Source organism: Magallana gigas, chromosome 9, assembly GCF_963853765.1.
Source record: "Magallana gigas chromosome 9, xbMagGiga1.1, whole genome shotgun sequence".
Classification (NCBI taxonomy): domain Eukaryota; kingdom Metazoa; phylum Mollusca; class Bivalvia; order Ostreida; family Ostreidae; genus Magallana; species Magallana gigas.
Window position 1 is genome coordinate 5,039,930 of NC_088861.1, and position 26,402 is coordinate 5,066,331.

Consider the following 26,402-nt stretch of genomic DNA (forward strand, 5'->3'; position numbering starts at 1 on the left):
GCCAAATGCAGGCTCGTTAAGAGAACCAAGAACAGCCTCGTTAAGGGGACCAAAACAAGGCCTCGTTAAGAGGACCAAAACAAGGCCTCGTTAAGAGGATCAAAACAAGGCCTCGTTTAGAGGACCCGAATGCGGTCTCGTCAAGAGAACCAAATGCGGTCTCGTTAAGAGAACCAAGAACGGCCTCGTTAAGAGGACCAAAACAAGGCCTCGTTAAAAGGACCCAAATGCGCTCCCGTCAAGAGAACCAGTTGCGGTCTCGTTAAGAGAACCCAAAACGGCCTCGTCAAGAGAACCTAAACGGCCTCGTTAAGAGAACCAAAAACCCCTTGTTAAGAGGACCAGTGCGGTCTCGTTTAGAGGACCCGAAATATTATTGGATGACATAAAAAGAACTCATGTAGAGAAAAAACATAGATAGTATGAGCAGTAGTTAAACGGATGATTTTTTTTTAGTATTTTGTTTTTAGTATTTTTTTTTAGATTTTTATTTTCCTATCTATTGCTCTGCAAATGTGAAAATATACTTGAGTTTGTAGAAAAATTCTGAAGTGTCGGTGATGACATAATGCGACCAATTAACTTAGCGTTCCCTTGAAAGAATGAGACTGCACAAGCTGCGATACAGATGAACATTGCCCTGCTTGTTTAAATGGACGCCATCTGCTGATGCTGGTGAAGGAAACAGTCCATTATGCTCCCAGAAGTACGCATAATCCAAATTGGTTATGTCCTTCTTGATAAAAGCGTTGGCTGCATCGACAGATTGATTATAATCAAATGACTGCCTAAATCTTGGAAGTAATTTACATACATGAATCTATGAAACACTAAACCTTTTATGCAAAACTGATACAACAGCTAAGAGTTTGCAAGCAAGTTCCTCAGGTGAATATAATCGTCTTACGTCATTGCCCCCAACCGAAAGAATCTGATATGATCCGGCTGGAATGTTTTAATGAAAGGTACATCGTGACGTAAAATGCCATCAATAGTTCGACCCCCTATTCCTTTGTACCTTATTTCATGTGAGTTAATACCCAGATCATCAACATACTTAGTACCTTAAATCTTCATCGTCAATAAGAAAATGATGGAAACGACGGACAATAGAGTGTCCGAGAATCAAAACTTTGGTTGAATTCATTGTTAGCGTATAAGATAATAGAATTGTTTGTAATAGATCAGTGACGAACATACAAACATAAGACTTATAGTATATACAACTCTTACCGATTGAATATTTAAAGAAATGGTCCGAGGGAACAGAATCAGTATTAAAAGGTGTTACCCTTGTAGCGTCCTGAAAGAAAGTGAATTAGCGCGTCTTTCTAAACAAAGAGAGTCGCTAGAATTCCCGCGTTTAATTTCATTGGTCAAATGATGACACCAACATTACGTGACCAAATAGAGCACTCTCTACTTCTTGATAATACACATTAAAAAGTGCGATAACTCGTAGGGCAAACAATTGTAAAATCAATATATATGTAAAGCATTTGAACTAAACTTAAAATTCCTAATTTTATTTAATTTTTTTTTATTATTGTATTTTTTTGGGGTTCACTTTACTATATTTATTTTTGGGGGTTTTGTTGCCAACAATCGAGGAATATAACGTACAGTGTAAGACGGAAAACCCTTTCACTACTGTATCACATAGTACCAATTGATTCATAACCATTGATGATTGAGATATAATAAAACACAAGGGCATTTATAACGGGATTTCCCGGCAATAAATAAAGAAATCATTTTTACCAGATTTCTTTTAATGATGTAGATTTTTAGACTTTGTGATATAATATGACAAAATAAATATAAGATAATTGTATAACACCAAGTCATAAAATACATTTATACACTATTACGATAGAATTATCTTTGACAACTTTTCCATTGAAATATACACATTTCATTATTCCTACATACATAATATAATTTACATTCTGTCCGAAATCACAAAAACACAATTAAGGAAAAAACCCTTACTTTTACAATAAAATATTAGAATATACAATATTCACAAGGTAATTTTGTCAAAATTCTTAATCCGGATAGTTCATTTTATAAACTCGTCTTTCTTTAGTGTTAGTAAATGGTTAAAATAGAAACTCACATTGTCTGGTTGTCTTTAAGTCGTTAGAAATAATTGTTTGAAAAAATGGTGAAAATATCTACTTCTCTGTTCACAAGAAAATGAATATTCTTGACCAATAATACCCGAGAATATATAATACCGATCAATAAATGTAAAATGTTTCGATGTGTGTGTGTGTGTGGATATAAAAGGATGGAAAGCTTTAACTAAATACCTTGCTGGTAGTAGAAAGAATTTTATTTTGACAACATTTTATTTATTTACTAATTTATTTTTATTTATTACTTTTTAAAATAGAAACACTGCTACAACACAAATTTAAAGCAACTGGTCTCGAGTGATACATATACCTAACATGTGCCAAAAGTATATCAAATAGCCTTTTTAAATATGTATTTTAACATGCTCCGTCGTGAATTTTTGTTATCAGTTTTATTCAACATATACAACACATGTATCGTTGATTCGATATGTGATATACTAACCTAATATTTTGCTTTTTTGTAATTTCTGTAAGAATATTAAAACAGGACCTTGAATAATCCATGTAAAATGGTATCTTTTTCAATATTTCATTCATAAAAATCACTTATTATAATTAAATGATGGGAGAATGTTGGAGACAGAAAGCTTTTAAAGTGGATTTAGGGGTAATGAATATTTATCAGTATCAAATCCCTTTAAGAAAAGCATTTACTTAACAAACACAAGTTTAAAAAACCCTAACTATGTATTTATAATACAGAAACATATTTACGCATTTTTATTAGAATGCTTTTATTTTATTTTTTTTTAAGAAAAAGTGACTGAATAATTAAAACTGGTTCATGTCTCTTCCAAAGATAACACATTTTACAAATTATAAATTGATGAATTTAATTAATTATACAATAAATATTGACAATTCGAAAGCCATGATTGAAACATATTTGTTACGGGCAGGCACTACATAACAATTTTGACCCAGCTTTGAAATAATTTACTTTAAAAAAATCATATTCAGGAATAAAAAAAAAAGGAAAAAAAAAACTAGATAGATGTTTGCTGAAAAAGATTGTTAACATTTTTTAATTCTACATTTGTATTCCGTGTGGTGTAGATCATTAGCGCACTCTTCCGATATTTTCCTTTCCGTTTATCTAAAATGAATAAATTCAGTTTGAAAATTATTTCCTTATATTGTATTTATTTTTTTCGAATATGAGGTGATTTTGAAAATTATATTTCATCCTTGTTTTGATTGTCTGCTTAAAGCATATGATCTAATTATGTTATGACATTTAAGTACTCATTATTCGGGAAATAATTCAATTTCAAGATAATTTGTGCATGTCATCAAACTGGATTCATTATTGAAATGTTACAGTTCTGTGAAATTGTCTTTAAAATTTATTTAGTATTATCAAACTCGATCGATTTTGTGTTTCTACAATCCTTGTAAGTATGGTGGGTTTTTTTAAATTCTATTTAAACAGGCTTTATACAATTGTCATCAGTCTGTAATTTCTTTTCAGGAATGAAACCTACTGTCCTGATGATAAATACCGGGATGATATGACGAACGATTGCAAAGGTAACTAGCAGATACTGAAATGTTATGCTATAGATATGCTACCTGCTGACAGAAACTAGACCCCAACTTAAACCTTGGGGGTTTACTTGAGATTTACTCCTAGTTTACCTAGCTAAGTTGATCCAGAGTTAACCCAGAGTAAAGAAAAAAGAAAATCTACAATGGTCACAGATAGTTAACTTCGATCAGAAGTAGAGCCCTGAATGCAGACAATGCATGTGTATTTGGAATATACAAGGGGTGGGAGTCACAGACGGTAATACGGTAGGATAAAAGAGGTTCTGCTTCACACTTTAGTGTTTAAAGTGGACCCTACAGCAAACCCCGAATAAACCCAAAGTAAACCCTAGGTAGACTCAAAGTAAAGCCCGATTGGAGGCAATTATGTAAAAAAAAAAAGCAGATTCCTAGTAAACACCAAATAAACCCCGAATGTAAACCCGGAATTTAGTGGGGTCTTCTCTGATGTAATGTTGGGTCTGATCGGCTCTGAATATGACAATTAGATAAACAATACACTTCATTGTTTAAACATCCTTCCTTATGGCACATTGTTCAGTTACATGTATTGGATGGGCATGATGGAAGCGTTGGTATACACTTATCGTCTGCCCAATATATTTATGCAGAATATTTTGGCGATTTTTTAATACAAATACATATACCGGTAAACTACGCACAAAGAAATAGACAAAAGGGAACATATCCAAGCTAATATTATTTAAACATTATCATGGAAAAATTCACAGAACGACTGATGATATCTTACATAGATTCATAATGGGCATCGTTGACATCTTTTCTTTATTCGAAAGTTACTAGGAATACCTTGCACAACGTTTTTGTCCAGGTCTGTTTAAAAAAAAATCCCAGTGGACGTTATATTTTTAAGCTGTGTAATAAAATCTGATGAGCAGATGGGGCGTGTCAAAGTAGAAACCTTGAAATTTGTACATTACTTTGAATCGACATTGTGTGAACCTTTGAGGTATTTATGAATTTCGAGTAATTAAGCAAAATTTGAAACAGAGTTTTCTTCCAAGTTCTTTCTCAGATAGATAAAATGATTTTGAAACAAAGAAAGAAAAGTAATGTGAAAATGTTTAACATTTTGGAGCTGATATGTCTGTTATTCAACAGCATAGATAAAATAAAACAATGCCAATTGAAGTCAATTATTCTTGTCAAATCGTGAAAACAAAAATTGGAAAACTATAATTTTTCTGCACGTGCTTAAGATAACTAACACTTTATGTGATTGGTATAACATGTACTGTTTATCGATAGGTTTAAAAGAAAAAGCTTAAAATAGGTAAAGTGATTGCTGAGGATAGATGCAGGGCCGTTAAAATGTTGGTGTATGTATAGTTATTAAGACAGGTTGTACTCACTTTAAATCTCTTGTTGACTTTATTCTTGACATTGTTTTGAATATAAGTTAGCCCGGAGAGAAGGTTAATTAAGCTTAATTTTTCTCTTCTACCAGTGTATGGCCATTTTAATTGGCCACCTAAAACAATAGGAAAGCTCTTTGAAAAAGCCAAAGAAAAGAAAGGAAATACTAGTGATATCTATCGAAGGTTAACGTTCCTGGTTACAATCAGTATTCAAGGTCAAGACATCTTCTCAAACGTATGAAATTTAAACGGAAATCAGTCACCCTGACGGCAAGATAGTTTAAATTCTTACAGTAGAAACATTACACCGAGTGAACACTATAGTAAAGTAAATACTTTTTAAAAATGGATACACAATTGTTGCCCGAGGTCGAAGTTCTGAAGATGATTGATATGTGGGAATTTTAAAAGCTGTGTGATTATAACAGGGAAGTGGGAAGTGTTTCTGCATGATTACTTCTCTTTCTTTCATCAAAGCAGAAAAATAAACATTTGACTAAATTTAATTGATAATTTTTTTTCTATTTGGGCGGAATATGATTAAGGCATATAATGTTATATAATTACATGTGTTTTATAGAGTGTTCCACATGCATTTTCAGATTAGGTGCACCATTTGTTTTAATACCATGAAATGATAAATGTTTATTGATTTGGGAATTTTCTAAAAAAAAACTTTAAGAATTTAAACAAAAATCGTATTTTTACAAGTTGTTGACTGTGGTAAAATAACTCAATGAATAATTTGTGTTGTCTGTGTCTAACTGTTGCAATTAGCTAGTAACATACACTTCGAAACGATCTTTTTTTTTACTAAACTTCATGATGGTTCAAAGAATAGATTTGTGCTAGCTTAAATGTAGTCTTTTGTCCTATAATTTAAGGAATAAGAAATCATTCTTGGAGTATTTTGAAGAAATTATTTTGGTCGGACCGTGGTCAAATACAACACAAAGGGCTTTATGAAAGATTTGATCACGATCCGAACGCAGTTATCACCTAATCAAATCAGAAAATGAGAATATATTTGCTAGCGCTCTCGAGCTTTTCACTGGAATACGCATGCTCGACTCCATAGTGGGGGATTCTGGGAAAACTTTACTACTGTAGATAAACTGTACCATTTGAATTTCGTTTTATCATATCCACATGAAGTTTTGTGTTTTATTGTAAAAGTCAAAAAGTAACAATAGCCATAGGTCTTATACGTTATATTCAATATTATAATAGGTAGCTTACTTTATCTTAAATTCCTTCAAGCTCGGAAAACAACTTCGGATATGTTTTCCGAGCTTGCCGGAAAGGCCCGAGAAGATACGATTGCTACAAAACAGTACCAATGGTTCTTGAAAATTTTCACATGGAAATTGAAATTACAGTAACTACATAATAATTAAGGCAATAAGCTATGCCATTGCCGATGTGACGTCCACTCTAGATTCACAATTCTAAATTGAGACCCCACTCCAGCACAATTCCAGTAGGCTACACCACTGTGCCTTCCTATTGTTAATTAATCGATTCAGAAATATGAACCAATGTTTTATAAATCTGCTTCTGTGTTTTACGATGGCTACAGTGCTGGCTCACCAATCTTTTTAAAAGATAAGCTTGTACTTCTATTAGTATGTTCAGCAATTGTACGATTACAGTAACAACATATTATATAATATTTTATTTCTTGAAATATGCAAATCCAGCTTTCTCCCAACAATACGTCATTTAACTATTGGGCTATGAAATATAAAACTGATCTGGGGTGTTATGAAAGCTGAAGACACTGCAATTTCTAAATAAACAAAATTGAAGAACATTTTGTTGAAAGAACCTAGACAATTTTTGAGATTGAAATTATTGTGTCTTGAGCTTTGTTTACATGACAAAGAATTCCTAACGCTGTATTTTTTAAGTAAATTGATACATTAAACTCTGATAGGGCATAAAAATACCTGCTTTACACATTCTAAATATTAATGTTGAAAAAAAATAGAAATCAAATCGTGTCCAGGTTCCTTTATTGAAAAAACATTATTGTTTTATTCGTTTTACATGAACATGGCTGTATTGATAACATAAACACATGCGATTGTAGGGTATATTGAGTAGTTTCTAATGCCTTTGAAAAAAACATAAGTATAAACAAACTGAATGTAAATAAATGTAACTTTTGCTTTTATCTAACTTAATTTGAAATACGTCTTCATTGTAGCATGTGGTGTTGGATTTTATGGATTTAACTGCTCCAAGCCATGTCGTTATCCAAACTATGGTTTCCAATGTCAACACGAATGTGATTGCAGAAAAACGCACTGTAACATTAAATTTGGATGCCGGGACTATTATTCGAAAGTAGTGACAGAATCTACAAATCATGGTATTACCTTATACTTTTAATATGAATGTTTCTTTGATTAAAACAAATAGTATAATTATGTGTATGTATCGAATTCATAGGACAAAAAATTTGCAAAATATTCTTAAATAATATTTTAAACCTATCACAGCCGAAGATGTAATTTGTGGGTTTTTTTTAAATTCAGATGATGTCAATAAACATTCAACTTCGGATAAAACCATTGTGATCATAGCAACGCTGATAAGCGGATTTTTTGTTGTCATCATGTCCATCATAGTCGTAACCATGCTTCTCAAAAGACACTTTTCTCGTCGAATTCTAACAACTGAAAAAAACATTGATTCTTTCGTTGTAGAGTGCATTATGAGTGGAAACACCTCTACATCACGTGAGAGAGCAAATAACGTTCGTCGTGGGCGCTATGATATTTTACACTTAAACATATGATAGTTCGTTATAAATCTTAAAGAGACAGTACAGCTGACAACACGTGTGAATAACTTCAGATTTACCCATTGTTTCGTTAGGAAATAAGAAATAACGTTGATTGTAACAGTTGAAATAGATAAAAATCCCTTTCACGTACCCAATTAATGTAATGTAATTATGAGCTTCCGGAAATTTAAGAGTCCGATCATTGTGGTATACGAGGTAAAAAGAACTCTCTAAACGAAAAACATTATCTTTTTCTCGATAATCTATAAATGGTTTTCCAATTTCGGTTCGTTTTAAAATGAACATACATAAATGATGAGTTCAAAAACCTCTTTAAGGGGCCTCAGTTACAAAAATGAATTTAGTTTGTAGTCTACTCTTATGATAAGCACGCAAAATACATGCTTACAAAATAATAATTGTGGTTATTTTAAAAACTCTTAACAACTATTACCTAGGAGAAGTAGAAAAGACATGTTTTTATCAAAAAACATGTACAGGAGAATCTTCGCGAGCCCTACATGTGCTTTGTTTACAATAAATACGCATGCTTAATAGTATAGAAGGCTGACCCCGTAACACGTTGCTATGTATTTATGTGATTGGCTACACGTAATTATTAATTTTAATGAAATAATTAGATTTATTAAATGGAGAACTTTGTAATTTTCTGAAAGTTTATACATTCATGAGTAGTACAAAATTACCGAACCCGATCGGAAAATGTTTTCAAGTCGGTTTTTTTTATCCATAATGTCATACATCACTAGTGCCACCTTTACAGAAGTTGAAGCAAACGTTTCATTCGACAGATGAAATCTATGTACTATACATGTATAAACTTTTTAAAGGTTCATTTATGAGATGGGTCTTGGTTAATTTTAAATGAGTGCAAATTAATAGTTTACACTAAACTGATGTTTATATCACATCTATGTACTTCTGACGTCAGAATATACTGATAAAAAATTAAATCATTTTAGCTCACCTAAGCTGAAAGATCAAGTGAGCTTTTCTGATCACTTTTTGTCCGGTGTCAGTTTGTCCGTCAGTCTGTCTGTAAACTTTTTACATTTTCGACTCCTTCTTCTGAACCACTTGGCCAATTTCAACCAAACTTAGCACAAAGCATCATTGTGTTCAAATCATGGTCCCTGGGGGTAAGGTGGGGCCACAATGGGAGGGGGGGGGTCGAAGTTTTACATAGGAGTATACAGAATTTATCTTCTTCTCAAAAGCCATTTGGCCAGAAAAGCTGAAACTTGTGTGGAAGCATCCTCAGATGGTGAAAATTCATGTTTGTTCAAATCACGGTCACTGAGGGTAAGGTGGGACCACAATGGGGGACAGAAGTTTTACATAGGAGTATATAGAGTTAATCTTTAAAAATCTTCTTCTCAAAAACCATTTGGCCAGAAAAGCTGAAACTTGTGTGGAAGCATCATCAGATAGTGTAGATTTAAGTTTGTTCAAATTATGGTCCCTGGGGGTCAAGTGGGTCAGCAATGGGGGGGGGTGTCAAATTTTTACATAAGAATATAAGGAGAAACTCTATTCTAAATCTTCCACTCAGAACACGACTGGTCAGAAAAGCTGTAACTTGTGTGAAGTATCGTCAGGTATGGTAAATTCAGGTTTGGTCAAATAATGATCCCCGGGGGTAGGGTAGGGGCACAATGGGGACCGGTTAAATCTTAACAAAGGAATATATTGAGAAAAATCTGTTTCTATAAAAAAAAACATTTTCTTAGAAAAGGTGCACCCTTAGATAGTGAAGATTTAAATTTGTCCAAATCATATTTTTAAGGAATAGGATGGAGCCACCTGGGATGGGGGGGGGGGGGGGGGGCGCTCCAATTTTACAAAAGAAAACAGTTTAAATTTACCTAAATTCAAATGTAATTATATATGGTTTATCTTATATGAAAGCATTTAAACATATTTTTGATTCTTTAAAATTGTTTAGACTTTGGCCTCTGGACAATTCTTGGGCTTCAGAAGTTTGATGTATCCCATTTGATTTAGATCTTCCTGAGAACTGTAATGCTCAATCTATGAAATGACTATACTGTGACAAAAAAGGATCAATGATAAACAGAATATTTAGTGAAAAAATTGACTTTTTCAGACGTCGAGCTAATGCTCGGCGGCCTTCTAGCAATCGTCTGGATTTGCAATCGCCCAAACATTCATGCTCTTCATTGCCTTTTAAATGCGCATAAAAAATAAGTTCCTCAAAGTATTAAACGTATTAAGATTTGTATTCCATTTATTCAACTACATTGTGTACAAAAACCCAACTTTGCCTTCTTGGTTATTGACAACTCATTGCATCAGTATGAATTTGCCTAATCAAGAAATGGCGGATGAATACAATAAGGTCTAAGGTAAACATTCACTAAAAATTGTTTTAGTTAATCGCTTACATTTTAATTGGAGATCGTGCCCGATAGAAAAAAAAATTGATGTTATCGGGCCCGGTCTCCAAAATAAATGTAAGCGATAATCGTATCTAGTGATTTCGTTGCAAGAAATAAACACGATAATGCAGATGGTTTGGTCGAGCATTTCAGATAGCATGTGTTGTGGATTTGTTTGTAAACAACCATACCATTGGTAAACTTATTTCAAACGGGAATATAAATGAAAAAAGTATGTTTTATTATTACAATTTTGGACACACTGTTAATGTATTCAAATTATGAACCTGTGACAATTGTTCAAAGACTATTTAAAGCAGGAAGAAAATAATTTATTTTTGATCTTTGAAATCTCTTCGATTTTTGTAACCATGATGAGTTATCGTGTTATAAACGCATCACTACCTAATTTATAAGGAAATATACTGATTTTTGTTTTTAAAGCAGCACAAAGCATAATTCATTTACTTTTTAATTCTAATATCAAATAATTTACGACTATCATTTCAGAAATTCAAATTATGAATATCGTGCTATATAAAAGAAAATGTCAGCTTGACGACTTTATGGCTGTTTCGGCCTTTGATTTATATACAGGATCTGTAGACTACATGCCCATACCTTTTTGGTATATTACTCCGTAAAGCTGATTTAATAATGTCTATTGTTGCTCAGGTGAGCAATGTGGCCCATGGGCCTCTTGTTTTAAAAACAAAGTCACAAGCATATATTATTCCATTGTTAAGGCATCTAAAAAGAAGAACCACTGCGTTCTACTTGACATAGTTACTGTCGTTTTAATACTCCACTGAACAACACTGAACATACCCCACAAGCCAAAATACCATTTTATTCAGATGATCGATTTTATTAGAAGTGTTTTCTGAACCATTGTTCTTCAATTCATAGAATGAATAAAATTTGATATAAACAACCATTCACCTCATTGTTTTTGTCTCACGTTTACCCATTGTATTTGTTTTACCATGATTATCTTTTTAAACCTAATCATTATGTTCTTCAATTTTTTGCAATGCGTGTATAATCCTAGGTGTAATTGTCATGATCAAGTTTAGAAAAAAAAACATATCCATTAATTAGGGTATAATGGAGCAATTTTATTATGTTTTAGTATATATTCTTTTCTTTTTTTTTTTAAACCTTCAAAATTCTTGAAAATTCACGAAAACGTTTTTCACATTTCAACTCCACTTGATGTGATTTTACGTTCTCTCAAATTAATAAATGAAAACAGATGTAAATATTGTTCAACGTCCATATTAAAATGAACTCGAATATTTGTAGTGATTTAGTACCGGCAAATTGAGAAAGAAATCTCAAATATTCTATATATTATAAACACGTTACTTTACAAAATTATTCCATTAGGAAGTATTTGTTTCCCATTTGCATTGATTTAATTTTAGTTCACACGAGTCAAAAATTTCGAAATTTGAACCAAAAATACTTTTGAACTTGAAAATTGCCAAGACCCAGACTTTCACTTCACATAGATTGTTGTTAATTGAGCGGATCAATATGTTTGTGACTTTCAAAGCAGTGTGCAATGTTTCTTCCTGTCCTTTTTTTAAATTTATGTTAGATACAGGACGTAATTTTTGAAAGTTTTATCAAGGAACTTAGTCAACTACATATCAATTCTTACAGTTATTTCCCGAATCTCGGACATAGAGCGCTTAAACCATATCTTAATTAGGTAAATCTTTAAACATTATGTTTCCGATATTGTTGATCTGTTTTTGAAGACGTCGGGCAAGTTGTTTACCTATACACATAGAAAAGAAACACAGTTTTTGACCAATATCAGTTCAATAAAGTATAAATTACTTTTTAAAAATCCCGGCTTTTAAACACTTAACTTTGTTCTTATTATTAGTTGTAAAGAGTGAAATGTCTCATACACTTTCTCTAGTATGAATTTGCATAAATGCAATATGCATGATTATTATGGAAAGCTGAATGAACGCATACATGCAATATGCATGATTATTATGGAAAGCTGAATGAACTGTTTATATCACTGCACGTGGTTTATATATTGATTCTATATAAAATTAGCTCCTTGCTTCCCACTGCAAAATTTCCTCATTTAGTTGTTGCCAAACTGCACTGGAGCTTTTGTTTTCATAGAGAGTAATTTTATAATACAAATGTCGAGAATATCAAATCTCATTTTCATTATTTATTTTTCATTGTCCAACTTGATGGGCTCAGAAAATTTACCAACAAAGTGATTTTTTTTTTAATTATTTGAGATGACAGTTATTTGAAAAATATTTTTTTTCATTCTTTCTTTTAAAATATTTTAGAGAAACTTCTGATTTGTGTTCTACAGATCATCTTTGGGATTCAAAGATATCGGTGTGCAAAGGTAATACATGTAATTAAAGTGTTATGTCAAAAACACAACATAATATGAAAATATAAATATATTTGTACACTATACAATAAAAATTATATATCATTTTTATACATATTTCTCCGTTTATATATACTTTTGATAGATAATTGTCTGTTTTATATAAAATAAGTAGTAATTCATACTTTTTAAAAAGGAGTAGGATATATTTGATCACTGTGCACATTGCCCATTTGAATTCTATTCATCTATTAAAGATAAAAAAATTATAACCACACTGTGGTAGACGTGGTTTGTCTGCTTAAATGTTGTATAAAATTAATCATGTGCGATAAAAAGCAATTATGATAATTAGGATTATTGTACATAAAAACCTTTTCTTCGGTACTTGTCAACATAATGTCAACGTCCGATTTCTTTTTCGCTTAATGATATTCCAATGAAGTTAAGATTTGAATATACATTCACATCGTAAATGACACTTTGCGACCTTTCAAACATTTCATCTTATATAAATTTCAAACATTTAAAAAAGAAAAGTTTCATTTTTTCTTAAGACATTTAGTACATTTAATACCGTAAAAATGAACGTAACAAATTTTAACGATAGCAATATACATGTAATTGTCTATTTATGAAATGAACGCATTAAACAAAGATATGTTTCGTGATATACAGTTACAAAGTTTACAACATTTTAGATTCCTTAATTAAAGAGAGGAACCAATATTTAATTCCGTTTGTGTTTCCTCTTGGTGATATGTAAGAACTGTAATATATCTTCAAACAATTTGTATTTTTGCACCTGTTGTAACAGCTGTTTCATTTTGGGCGTTGCATATTTCTATTATAATAATATATAACAATACTTTACATTACATTATACTAGTTTTTCACTTACAGACAAATCTTTTCTAATTAAAACAATGAAAAAAATGCCTCCAAACAGTAAACAAATTATTAAGAATACAGAATTTCTTGTTTGCATTTAAAGTAAACTGTTAAATGTATTAAATAACTGAAAAAAGAATAAAAGTGGTTAATTTAGTGACAAAAATACCCATGGTAACATTGTTAAACACAATTCAGTTTTTAAAACAGGATTCAAAAAAATATTCTACTACAAGTCTTCAAAAGCTTGATTTCAAAGTATTGTCACTTTGTATAAACCGAAAATTTAATTCTCAAGTTTACCTATGATAAATTTCTTCACCTAAAAAGACCAGTTTTATACTATTATGTATTTATAGCCTGTTACGCTAAATATTTGTCATTTCAGAGACGTGAATATGTTTTTTTTTAATTTAATTTGGAGAAGGGGCTTCTATTATTTTCCTAAAACATTCGACTGATCGGTTGCAATCTGATATTTCTAATGTGGGTCATAACTTTGTTGATTAAATCAAGTTTTGCTTTATAGAAGACATCAAAAAGACAATTTTAAAAAAAGGACAGGTCAACTCTTTAAGATAAAAGACAGTGAAGTTCTAAAACTGCATATACTAGTTTTAGTTTTAAAACTATTTAAGGGTAAAAAAATCAATGTCATTTTGAAACATGTCCTTTTACCATCTTATTCATCATTACATAGGTATTTTATCTGCTTTAATCATTAAATCTTCAGATTCATTAAAAAAGGCCTTCTACAATTTTTAATGAATATTTTTTTTAATAAACAAGGCTGATTGGTATTCAAGCGCGCATTTCTGTACAACTTTTTAAATGCAATCTTTGTCTAGGTCGACCTTCGATTAAAAATAATCAAAAATATCTTTTTAAGAATGTGATGCTGGATTTTATGCAATCAATTGTTCAGAGCCGAGTCGGTATCCAAATTATGGCCATGAGTGTCAAACCCAGTGCGATTGCTCTAATACAGCCTCCGACCATAAGATTGGATGTCCCATTGAAATCTTAAACGCAATAACGGAATCTTCAAAAGAAGGTTATTATATATTATCGACATTATATAATTGATTCAAACCACTTTAGATGGGGTCAACATTTAACAAATCTATTTTATATTCAATATTTATATTTTATATTTATTCAATAATAATATAGTTATTTTTACAATTTGCTCAAAATCAATAAGACAAACGTATGATACGACATAATATTTAAAAATCAAACGGGTATTTGGCCCTTTACAATAATCTTTGCACTTTGGACTTAAATGAAATTTGAAGCAACGTGAGTTAATGGAAACCAGATTCGTTGTGTTTGCATTTGTGTTAGAACGGCTGTGTTACATGTAATTACATGAAAATCATACGATTGTAGAAGATCTTGGGTAGATTGTAATGTATGAAATGTATGTTTAAATAATACATATATTCGCATAGTCCCTCATTTCAGAATGTACGTTGGATTTTATGGACTTAATGAGTACTTACTGTCTTTTTCTATACTCCACTGAACAACACTGAACATACCCCACCAACCTAAACGTCTTTTCTTTTCAATCAGATAATAGACTTAATGATAAGTGTTTTTGAACCATTGTATTTTTAATTCATAGAATAAATAAAACTTGATAAAAACAATCATTTATCTCATTGTTTTGCCTCACATTTAGCAAATTGTATTGGTTTTTAGCATGATTATCATTTAAAACCTAAGTTTTATGTTCCTCATTTTTTGCAATGCGTATATAACTCCTACGTGTAAGTGTCATTATCAAGTTAAAAAAAAATCTCCATCAATAAGGTTACAAATTTGAAAATTTATTATGCATTAGAATATATTGCTTTAAAAAAAACTTCAAGATCTTTAAAATGCACGCAATGATTTTTTTCACATCCTAACTCAATTTGAAGTGATTTTACATTACCTCTAATATATAAATGAGAACAGATGTGAATATTATTCAACGTCTATATTGTAAATATTTTAAGTGTATTTAGTACCGGTAAATTGGAAAAGAAATGTAAAGTATTTTAGATACATGTATTATAAACACGTTACTTGAAAAAATATTTGTTTCCTATTTGCATTAATTAGTTTTTAGCAAACACAAGTCAAACATTTCGATATTTGAACCGAAAATAAATTTGAACTTAATAATAAGCAAGACCTAGACTTCTGCTTCAAATAGATTGTAGTTAATGAAGCGAATCAATATGTTTGTGACTTTCAAAAAAAGTGTACAAGATATCTTCCTGTCTTTTTTGTAATTAACGTTAGATAAAGGACGTATTTTTCGAAAATTTATCAAGGAAATCAGTCCACTACATATCAATTCTTATAGACATTTCCCGAATCCCGGAAATACAGTGCCAAATCCATAGCTTAATTAAATTGAATTTTGTAGTGGAGGTTAATCTTTTTACATTATATTTCTGTAATTGTAGATTCCTTTTGGCAGATGTTTGGCAAGTTGGTTTATCAGAGCTTATACACAAAAAAAAGAAAAGAAAAACAATTTTAGATCGATTTCAGCTTAATCAATAAGGTATAATATACTTAAAAAACGATGTTTTAAAGAGTAAACTGTGTTCTTATCAATTGATGTAAAGAGTTAAATAGCTCATACACTTTCTCTAGTATGAATTTGCAAAAATGCAATTTGCATGATTATAGTGGAAAGCTGAGTAAACTGTCTGTATCACTGCACGAGGTTTATGTGTTGTTTATATGTATTATTAGCTCCTTGCTTCCCATTGCAGAATTTCCTCATTTAGTTGTTGCCAAACTGCACTGGAGCTTTTGTTTTCATAGAGAGTAAATTTATAATAAAAATGTCGAGAATATCAAATCTCATTTTCATTATTTATTTTTCATTGTCCAACTTGATGGGCTTAGAAAATTTACCAACAAAGTGAGTATTTTTATTTTTTATTAGAGATGACAGTTATTTGTAAAATATATTTTTCATTCTTTCTTTCTTTTAAAACATTTCAGTGAAACTTCTGCATTGTGTTCTACAGATCATCTTTGGGATTCAAAGAAATCAGTGTGCAAAGGTAATAATGAAAGTGCAATATCAAAAAACAACATAATATGAAAATATAAATATATATGTACACTATACAATAAAAATTATATATACTTTTAGAACATATTTCTCCGTTTATATATATACTTTTGATAGATAATGCTCTGTTTTATATCAATGAGTAGGTATTCATTCTTTTTTACATGTAAAAGGGGTGGGATATATTTGATTACCGTGCCCGTTGCCTAATTAAATTCTATTCATCTGTTAAAGGTGATAAAATTATAACAACACTGTGTTAGACGTGGTTTGTCTGCTTAAATGTTGTATAAAATTAATCATGTGTGATAAAAAGCAATTATGATAATTAGGATTATTCTACATAAAAACCTTTTCTTCGGAACTTAATTGTCAACATAATTTCAGCGTCCGATTTCTTTTTCGCTTAATGATATTCCAATGAAGTTAAAATTTGAATATACATTCACATCATAATTTACACTTTGCGACCTTTTTAACATTTTTCTTATATAAATTTCAAACATTTAAAAAAAAAGAAAAGTTTCATTTTTTCTTAAGAAAATTAGTTCATTTAATACCGAAAAAATGAACGTAACAAATTTTAACGATTGCAATACAATTGCCTATTTATGAAATGAACGCATTATACAAAGATATGTTTCGTGATATACAGCAACAAAAATAACATTTTAGATTCCTTAATTAAAAAGAGGAAACAATATTTAATTCCGTTTGTGCTTCCTCTTGGTGATATGTAAGAACTGAAATATATCATCAAACAATTAGTATTTTTGCACCATTTGTATTTTTTTTTAATTTGCCTGAACATCAAGACCTTTACTTATAGCGATGTAAAAGTCGTAATAAACTATTATTTATTCATAAATTTAACCTTGGACAATACAGCCAATTAGTTTACAATAATTCACATATTAAAATATTATATAAACAGCTGTTTCATTTTGGGCGTTGCATATTTCTATTATAATAATAAATAAATATTCTTTAGATTGACCTATACTGGTTTTTCACTTACAATTGAAACTGTTCTTCTTAAATCAATAAAAAAAATTAAGAAAACAGACTTGAACTTCGTGTTTGCATTTAAAGTGTTATGTGTTAATTAACTGAAAAAAGAATAAAAGGTTTATTAAGGTGACAAAAACACCCATGGTTTATTGTTAAACACAGTTCAGTTTTTAAAACAGGATTCAAAAAAATATTCTACTCCAAGTCTGCAAAAGCATGATTTCAAAGCATTGTCACTTTGTATAGACCGAAAAAATAATTCTCAAGTTTACGTATAAAACCCTTAACCTAAAAAGACCAGTTTTATACTGTTATGTATCTATAGCCTATAGCCTGTTACTCTAACTACTTAGTCATTTCAGAGACGTGATTTTGTTTTTTTAATTTAATTGGGAGAAGGGTCTTCTGTTATTTTCCTAAAACATGCGGCTGATCGGTTGCAATCTGATATTTCTAATGTGGGTCATAACTTTGTTGATTAAATCAAGTTTGCTTTCCGGAAGAAATCAAAAAGACAATCTAAAAAAAATTAGAGCATAGACCAACTCTTTAAGATAAAAGACAGTGGAGTTCTAAAACCGCATACACTAGTTTTAGTTTTAAAACTATTTAAGGGTAAAAAATTAATGTTATTTTGAAACATGTCTTTTTACCATCTTTATCAAAAATATCTTTTTAAGAATGTGATGTTGGATTTTATGGAATCAATTGTTCAGAGCCGTGTCGGTTTCCAAATTATGGCCATGAGTGTCAAAACCAGTGCAATTGCTCTGCAAGAGCCTGCGACAATAAGATTGGATGTCCCATAGAAATCTTAAATGCAATAACGGAATCTTCAAAAGGAGGTAATTATATATTATCGACATCATATTATTGATTCAAACCACCTTAGATGGGGTCAACATTTAACAAATATACTTCATATTGAAATTTCAGGAGTTTTAAGCAAACGCATGTTTTATTTACTATTTTTCAAATACAGATGACAAAAGAAGACAAACATCTGAAAATAACACCATTGTAATTGTGGCAACGCTGACAACAGGGTTTTTGCTCGTCATTGTCTCAATCATAGTTGTTACTAAGCTCCTTAAAAGACACTTTTCCAGAAGAATCTTAACAACTGAAAGAAATATTGACTCCTTCGTGGTTGAATGCATCATGCGTGAGGACAGGGCTTCATCGCGTGAGAGTGCAGTTAATTATGCTCCACGTGTTTGCTATGAAACCCTATACTCAGATATATAACTTTTTTCATAAACTCGCTTAAATATTTCAAATGACTGTATATATTGTCAATGTGTAGATATAAGATTTGCCAGTTGATTTAAAAATATTTCTTTCAAATCTAATTTTTGTATCAAACACCGAATGACAATTCTTTAACGCAGAATTCTGAAAGTACCATTTGAATGACATTTAAAAACGATGACGAATTGACCTACCATGTATCGGATGGCGTGTTTTGAATTCATTTTACGTACATATTCAATCATCTTCCAAACATACTGTTAAATCATTTAAATTCGTTGTAGCTAATTTTTGTGGATTGTGTGATTTTTGCTTATTGATGGGGATGTAATTTCGTGGTTTCATCGATTTTTAGTTTCAGAAAGAAAATTCTTTCCAAATTTGTTTTCGTCGAGGATTTGAATTTGTCGGGAAGGGGGGGGGGCTTACCGAAAATACCAACAATTTGAGCCACCTCGAAATCTAATAATTCCACAGTATCAAAATTATATCAAAATTTATTATGTATCTATCTTACAGTCTTTGCATGCAAGCACATAAAAGGAATGACAACTCAAACTATCGATCGTTAGTAACTTTTTTTTACTTTATCCTTGTAAAATCAGAATATGATTTTGATGTTTATTTGATTATAATCTTCGGTGTGTATTGTGTTGCTAGTCGCTGCAAGTAGTTAATTTATTTTATATGTTTTAGCTTTGACAAATTGTTTTGTTTTTAATTTTGCTATTGAAAGAATAAATAAAATAATGACAACTGACAAATTTGTTGAGAGAGGATATTTGCAACTATTTACAAAATTTCCTTCATAACAACTACACACCACCCGGAAAAACAGACGGAAGTAACAACCAGTTAAAAACAGAAAAAAATGATAGTTTACCATCAAAAGATGACAAAAATGTTTATTATAAAAAAAACCAAAAAACAACTGCTGCTTAATTATTAAAAAAAGACAATGTTGAATTTTCATCAAAAGAACAAACTTAACAATATTGTACAGTGTAGTTCTTTTAGGTACAGATCAGACTAAACCTAACAGAAAGTACACCCCAACTTAACCGTGGGTTTACTTTCTGGGTTTACTCTGGGTTTACTTTGGGTTTAATAGAGTGAACCCAGAGTATACTCAAAGTAAACCCAGAGTGGACACAGTATGTAAACCCCGATCAGTAGTATACCCCTGAGAGCAGACACTAACTGTGTATTTGGAATACACAAGGGGCAGGAATTACAGGCAGTAGGATGGTAAGATAAAAAACGGATCTGCTTTACACTTCAGTGCATACAGATGACCACAAAAGCAATTTCCAAGTAAACTTAAAGTAAACCCAAAGTAAACACTGAGTTGACCCACATTTTCATAAAGTAAACCCAGAGTAAACCCCCCCCCCCCAAAAAAAAAAACCCAGGGTTTGGTTGGGGTTTACTCTGGTGTTAGGTTGGGTGTGATCGGTACTGTATTGACTAAAGTTTAAAACAGGCAGTCGGAAGAAAACATTTTTTTTTCAAAGGCTGTCCTGGCTTTTGGATATCTGCCTTCTATCCCACATTATCTTAGATTAAATAATGCAAATGCATGTAGCTTAGATGGTGAATTTTCAAATTGTAAGACATGATTAAAAAAGTTGCTTCTGCTTTAAATTTAAATCTAAAAAAGGGGTTTGAGGAGTTGTTAGCGGATAAAGTGCTTTTACGATAACAATGATTAAAACTATTATCATCAAAACTATGCACATCAAACCAAGTAAAAATGAATAATGATAGTACAAAATTTAAAACTAAACTACTCAGATATATATATATATATATATATATATATATATATATATATATATATATATATATATATATATATATATATATAAAGCATATGTATTTAACTGATTTGTTTACAAAAATTCAATTTGTACAATTAACTTCAGTCTTTGTCCACATTTCGAAATTTACAAGATGTTCATAGATATATAAGTAAAGAAAAGACAGTAAAACTATCTAAATGTAACATATTGTAATTATTATAATATAAACAGACTAAGTAAGAAATTGAAACAAAAAACTTATTTACTAAATTTACTAAATTTAATTGGCTACCACAAAATCAAATGCTTGTACAAAGTAAGTTAGATTAAACGACATATAAGTTTTTTCCTAATTGTGAAGACAGGTTTGTATTTCAAAATATGATTACCTTAAGAAGGATGGATTGTCAACAATATACCGATTAGATATGCTTAAACTCTTTATTTTGATAATTTTGGCCATCAGCTATTATTTTTACAGAAGAGGCAGGAAATCAAATATCCTAGCTTCAAAATTTGAACCTTTTCTTACACATGTAGATTTATACAGATTTTTCGTCTGATTATAAAGGTAAATATTATTTAAGAATAACGGAAACCAATGTATACAGTCTTCTTATGCAGTTTTATTCCTAGATATATCGAATAAATACAAAATTATTAGATTGTTTCCATTGGGCGGAAAAGGTACAGTTTTCACACGATATTTCTACAGGTTAGTACTGCGATCTCTCATGTCTGGCCGATCGACCTCTAATCAGAAACATACAGGCAACAGAAGTAAATATAATGAAAAACCCGGATGAAATCAATCCTATAGTCACATAAATCAGTTGAATTGAATCCTCGCTCAGTGTAGTATTATCTAAAAGAAAAAGTGATGCGTAATAAAGATTAATGAGAACAATATAAACCATGATTGATGCATGTAATCCTTTGAATGCAAAAAATCATTATTTATTTTTAATGCAGTTACTACCTTTGTCTATTGATTCATCGGGAATCAAACAGCCAAATCTTGCATCACACATTTCCTTCGAGCAATTCGAACATTCAAATTGACAACCTTTTCCATAACTTGGATATCTGCATGGACTCGAGCAGTTGCTCCCGATATATCCAATTTTACATTCTATCAAAACAGAGCAGGATAAATCACACGTTTAAAAACAGATACATGTCTGTAATGAATAATTTAATTTACTTTTTATAATAACATTTCCTTAAATCTTTACCAATCTGCATCATTCTTTATTAATCACGATACTGTTAATTTTGACTACAATATTACACGTTCAAGAAGGAAATTGTCTACAATATTGAAAGAATTATCAGTATTATCAGCGCCAGAAAACTGTGCTTTTCTGCTTCCTTAAAATGCTAGTGAAATTACATGTCCATGTTTTGTTCAAAGAAAAATAATTGTATGAAACTTATAAGGCTTACCTTTCGCAAATGATGTGATGTTGCAGAGCAAATGAAAACAAACAAAGAGTTGGAATACCATTGCAACAAAATGTTATTTGCAGACAATAGTAATTGGAACCTATCTCAAAATACATGAGTTTCCTTTTTCCGTTTACTGTTAGCACGCCACTAAAAATGAGTTGATGCTATAAATACGTATAAGGAAAGACAAAGCTAGTGAGCCAAAATAATTTAATATATCTGGTAAGTGTATGCCTATTACTTTATTATACAGAAATCACAAAAAGCACAACGGATTATGACTAAATGTTTACAAATTCCATGTTGAAGGATTGTCTCTTTCGTTAAACATTAGAACATTTCGATTTGTTAAATCGTGAACAGCTATAAAAAGCAGTATCATTTTTTCAGATTTTTTGTTATACCAACTATTAGTAATTGTATATACGTCGTTTAGAAAAATAATAACCTAGCTGGTACAAATAGCTTATGTTATTAGATTTCATCACATAGGTACATTATAGAATACACAGCAAATTACGATTTTTGTTTAGTCGTATTTAATCTGTGAATGTGTATTTAATCGTAAACTATATATTCATAGTGTTTGTTATAGCGTTACCTTTACCCAGGTCGTTGAAATACAACGCCCAAACTGCTAATACTCACCATTACGGATGTCAACTACTTGAGCAATACAGTTGAACATAAACGCGTAAAATTTCAACAATATATTCCTAGGTTCCTGATATATATTGCTCATTACTTGTTTCCGAATCTGTGTTTTGCTTAACGTATTAATACAAATATACCCCTAGGTATGAATTTTAAGATAAAAAAAAAATACCCGGATCTTTTGCAAACTCTTTTTAGTCTTGTTTGACTTAAGGACTTTGTAGGACGGCCCTTGATATGACGGCAAATGATAATCGACAAAACTTATCTCCACCGTCAAAACAACACTTTCAACGACCGACATCATTTTAAAGCAGTTGTCAGTTTCAATAAATATCTGTTACACGAAATCTATCTAGACAATTTTCATATTTAAACAAAACAAATTCTTTTTGCTTGGAGATTGATGGGGGATATGAAGTTGGGACATTGCAGCAAAAATATATAATCTGTGTAAGCGGGTTAGGTTAATTTGTCCTGCAATGATCGCTACTTTTATAACCCTCATGAATCACAAAAGAAAGCATTTTGTCATTTTTTTATATTTGCATCTTTTTTAACAAATTAATCAACTGATTGTTAACTGATTGTTAAAAATAAATTAAATTAAATTAAATTCCCTAAATTATTGTTAATGTACATCAGTCCGTTAGGTAAAAGAAACAGCCAAGATCTCTCCTACGGAATTTCGAGGTTTACATCAGTATTAGGCCGTGCAGTCCGCGATATTTCCTAGATCGCTATAGGTTTAGACCAATCAATTTACAGGGTGTGCAGATGCCAGTTCAGTCTTTCAATAGAGCTTTGAATTAACCATAAGTTATCTAAGAAATAGAGGGAATCATACTCGGTAGATGTAAACAATAACATTTAAATGTATATATAATCACGTTATATTACTAACAGGAAACAAATATAACCGAGCAGTGAAGGTGGAGATTGTGTACTTGATGGTATCACACAGATAAATATTCAGCTTGTACGTAATTAGTATCAACCGCCTCATCTATATTTTTGTCCTGTTTTAACTTCCGCTTGTATTAACTTTCCTTTGTAACATTCTCTGCCAACCCATTCTCTGACAACAAGTTGGATTTTGGAGGAAAAAAAGATTAGCAAAACAACCCTTTAAACAATATTATACATGTTGATATTTTAGAATACATCGGCGCAATGAAGTATCAGCTTTATGTTGTCCTCTGTTTTTATTGCAGTACTACATTTTGCGCATCTTTGAACTGCGAAAGGTAAGCTCACACGCTCAGTAAGTAAACTATTTTGTTTTCGTTTACAACAGCCTGCGATTTAAAAAAAAAATATATTTTCATTAGTTATATGATGAAAGTCTTGTAAATTCGTTGTAAATTTTAAATACCTTCTAATATCTTCGATCACTAGTGATTTTAATTTAAAAATTAATATTCTTGAAAGGAACTCGGATGAAAATTGTCTTGAAGATTGCCAATGGAACGATGCTTTAAACAAATGCGTTGGTCAGTTCCTATTTATTGAAATAAAACCATATGCTTTTGTATTGGGACAGTGTATTTTTCAAAATCAATATAACTTAATGTTCACCTAATGTTGCTTTTTGTATCGTTGTTTAATGTTTCTGTCACACGACAGATTGTAATGTTGGATCATATGGGAAAAACTGTTCTAGTCCATGCAGATATCCGAATTATGGAAGAGATTGTCAACAAGATTGTTCGCACTGCATTCAAGAATTGTGCGATTCTACATTAGGTTGTCCGAAAAAATATGGAACAACTCAAAGCGGTACACAACTTAAAGGTATTATGTAGAAAAGATATAATTAATTTCATTAGGGACAATATACAGTATTGTAAGGGCCTAAATTAGCCCCATTATGGAAGTCATAGTGTTAACTCATATCTTATGTGAATAAATTAAGCAAATGTTATGTGGCCTTATCTAAGAAATTCTTTTTTAAACTACCATAACATTATGATACTTTTATTCGTTTCATCTTTTAATGAAAAATTTAGGTTCAAAAGCATCAAAGGAAATCTCTTTTGGTTCAGTTCAACTTGATTACGTCATCATCGGAGTAATGGCATCCGGATTTTTAGTTACTTTTATAGCCATTGCCTATTTGTTTAGAAGAAAAAAACAATGGGTCCGAAATAACAGAACTTCATCTTTTGTCGACAGACTTAGTTACCACTGAGAATGAGTTTGTTTCGAACTCTCACAAAAAGAAAAGATGCGCTTTTATGTTTTACTAGTTGGTTGGTTGAAATTGAAGGACAAGTGCGGAAAGTGGAAGATGATGTCAAATCGATGTGTTGATATAAGATTACTTAATTGATTGTTGGTTTAAGCAAACTGGTATTGATAATTATGTAATGAGTTGTTCAAAATCATTGTGTTACTTATGAATGTAATTTTGTATATATTATTAGATGTCCATGATTGTTTGTTTGTAAAAAATCATTAAATGGAATAAACAGTGATTTTTGTCTTGCTAATATATTCAACTGAAATAGATATAAATTGACATGAATAATAGATAAATAACAATACAATACAATTCAATATTACGATAATAGAAATAAAACCAACTTAGCTGTAAGCAGTTTTGCTGTATCAATGTATTACCGCATACATGTATACATGTAATCTTAATTTTAACGTACTTAGCTCTACTGTAGTCACACATATTTTCTCTTTCTTGAAGTGAATAATATGTTTATGTTTGTAAACAAAAATTATGTTCATGAACTCTTGATTCTAAGGTCTTTTTGCTGGTTAAATGCGTTGCATTTATAATAAACAGGGCTTACAGTTAAGTTTAAATGATATATTGTGTATTTATGGCGCAAGAAGTATGAATGGCAAACGTTACTAACATCATCAAATGGACCGGACACATCCCCGAATGTATTGTTTACAAAGTAAACAAGCTCGAGAAACTAAAAAGTAGCATCTAATTATGAAATCGAATGCTCAGCTGTATAATATTGACAGAACTGTACGACAGATACATGTATGTAGCTGAGGATCAAGTAAAGACATCAATTGAATTGGCAAGAAATAAATGCATGAATTTTTTACATTTAAATGTCACATTTAATGTCCAAACTGTTTGCCATAGTTTTCACCTGTCCATATATTTTAATCCATATCAGGTGTTCATAAATCTTATTTCAGTACCTTTACACTCACCCAACTGGTAATGTATTTAAATACCCGTGATGGTTTTGTAGGTTTGGGCGTAGCAGGCACCTAATAAGGACATGCATTCCTGTACTAGAGTTTGTTCATCTTAAGGTAACAGGCACGTAGCAGTTTGGGGCCAGACTCATCTATACTACTTTATTAAAATAGTAGATTCGAATTTTGGGCTTTAATACCGAGAAATTGGAAAGAGCATTTTTAATACTTGAAGATTACCAATTTGTTTTTTTTTTCTCAATCAACAATCAAGCTTAGCTAATCAATAATCAATAAGCATTCCTTTAAAAATCCGGAAATCATGATGATTTTTCGGATTTTACAATCTTGCGGATGCGCATTACATTCACGCTAAACCACGGGAGTCTCTTTAGTTAATGTTAAATGATATCACATTTC

At 30.9% G+C, this 26,402-nt stretch overlaps 3 long non-coding RNA genes and 1 other non-coding gene across 5 annotated transcripts; 3 read left to right on the forward strand and 1 right to left on the reverse strand.

Moving 5' to 3' along the window:
• The first annotated feature begins 3,406 nt into the window (after positions 1 to 3,406).
• LOC105334202 (uncharacterized) lies at positions 3,407 to 7,923 on the forward strand. Its single transcript, XR_010709788.1, has 4 exons — positions 3,407 to 3,538; positions 3,616 to 3,674; positions 7,281 to 7,445; positions 7,612 to 7,923. It is a non-coding gene; the product is annotated as an uncharacterized lncRNA (long non-coding RNA).
• An 8,356-nt stretch (positions 7,924 to 16,279) lies between these two features.
• LOC117685362 (uncharacterized) lies at positions 16,280 to 19,738 on the forward strand. Its single transcript, XR_010709428.1, has 4 exons — positions 16,280 to 16,482; positions 16,566 to 16,627; positions 18,330 to 18,494; positions 18,632 to 19,738. It is a non-coding gene; the product is annotated as an uncharacterized protein (transcript).
• A 1,588-nt stretch (positions 19,739 to 21,326) lies between these two features.
• On the reverse strand, positions 21,327 to 22,247 carry LOC105334203 (uncharacterized). Its single transcript, XR_901080.4, has 3 exons — positions 22,149 to 22,247; positions 21,682 to 21,834; positions 21,327 to 21,567 (listed from the first exon to the last, which is right to left on the reverse strand). It is a non-coding gene; the product is annotated as an uncharacterized lncRNA (long non-coding RNA).
• Positions 22,248 to 23,880: 1,633 nt separating this feature from the next.
• LOC136271632 (uncharacterized) lies at positions 23,881 to 25,239 on the forward strand. 2 transcript variants are annotated; one of them, XR_010709574.1, is made up of 4 exons: positions 23,881 to 24,052; positions 24,237 to 24,298; positions 24,432 to 24,584; positions 24,815 to 25,239. It is a non-coding gene; the product is annotated as an uncharacterized lncRNA (long non-coding RNA). The 2 variants fall into 2 exon arrangements; XR_010709573.1 differs by having other exon boundaries at positions 23,882 to 24,052; positions 24,432 to 24,599.
• The last annotated feature ends 1,163 nt before the right edge of the window (positions 25,240 to 26,402 follow it).